General features: G+C 55.9%; 1 long non-coding RNA gene across 1 annotated transcript in view; it reads right to left on the bottom strand.

Moving 5' to 3' along the window:
* Positions 1–1,206, bottom strand: part of LOC128375621 (uncharacterized) — a 2,554-nt gene extending 1,348 nt beyond the window's left edge. The window contains exons 1-2 of the long non-coding RNA XR_008323089.1: positions 1,137–1,206; positions 1–415 (exon numbers count right to left, since the gene is read on the bottom strand). The exon at positions 1–415 is cut by the window's left edge and continues 1 nt beyond it. This is a non-coding gene — a long non-coding RNA (uncharacterized LOC128375621). The remainder of the gene's footprint in view (positions 416–1,136) is intronic.
* Between the last annotated feature and the right edge of the window lie 16 nt (positions 1,207–1,222).

A 1,222-nucleotide genomic window follows, 5' to 3' on the forward strand; every position in this document is an offset into this window, starting at 1 on the left:
AGTGGAGGTAAATAACTGGACTAACTGGAACTGTGTCAGTTTAAAAGAAAAATAGCTTCAAATGAAGGTCCTCTGCTGGACCAGTAGACCAGTAGAACCAGTAGAACCAGTAAAGGAGTGGGATGGGGGTGAAGAGGAAGAGGAGGGTGAAGAGGAAGAGGAGGGGGGTGTCGGGTTAACGACTTCCTGTTTTTAACCCTTCGTTCTCTCTGCTGGTCCACAGGTCTCGGTGTCGTTCGTCCATCTGTCCGGGCGCCGCCGGCGGTGGGCGTGTCCAGAGAGAAGTGGGCGTGTCCAGCAAGAGGCGGGCGTGTCCATCTGGGGTGGGCGTGTCCAGTTGGAAGTGGGCGGGGCTCCACAGTTAAGAGTTTCCTTTAAGCACGCCCAGACAGCTCTGCAGCAGCTGGAGGTTCCCCTGCGGATTGGGGGGGGGGGGGACAGGTGAGCTGTGACATCATCCTCTACACTGTGACATCATCTTCTACACTGTGACATCACTTCCTTTAAAACCTGTAGATACCATCAATCGTCTAATAATCACATCAGACTGAGGGGGAGTTAGATGGGTTAGATGGGTAGGGTTAGATGGGTAGGGGTTAGATGGGTAGGGGGGGTTAGATGGGTTAGATGGGTAGGGTTAGGTGGGTAGGGTTAGATGGGTAGGGGGGGTTAGATGGGTTAGATGGGTAGGGTTAGGTGGGTAGGGTTAGATGGGTAGGGGGGGTTAGATGGGTTAGATGGGTAGGGTTAGGTGGGTAGGGTTAGGTGGGTAGGGTTAGGGGGGGTTAGGGGGTTAGGGTTAGATGGGTAGGGTTAGGTGGGGTTGGGGGGGTAGGGTTAGATGGGTAGGGTTAGGGGGGGTTAGGAGGTTAGGAGGGTTAGATAGGTAGGGTTAGGTGGGGGTTAGGGGGGGTAGGGTTAGATGGGTAGGGTTAGGGGGGGTTAGGAGGGGGTTAGGAGGGGGTTAGGAGGGTAGGGTTAGGGGGGGTTAGGAGGGTTAGATGGGTTAGATGGGTAGGGTTAGGGGGGGTTGGGGGGGGTAGGGTTAGATGGGTAGGGTTAGGGGGGGTTAGGGGGGGTTAGATGGGTTAGGGGGGGTTAGATGGGTTAGGGGGGTAGGGGGGGGTTTTGGGTACCTTGGCGTGTTTCAGCTCCAGCTCCGCGAGCTCCACGAGGTTCTTCCTGAACGCCGCCACGTCTCGTCTTGATCGAGACTCTACTA

Source organism: Scomber japonicus, chromosome 16 (genome assembly GCF_027409825.1).
Source record: "Scomber japonicus isolate fScoJap1 chromosome 16, fScoJap1.pri, whole genome shotgun sequence".
NCBI classification, from domain to species: Eukaryota; Metazoa; Chordata; class Actinopteri; order Scombriformes; family Scombridae; genus Scomber; species Scomber japonicus.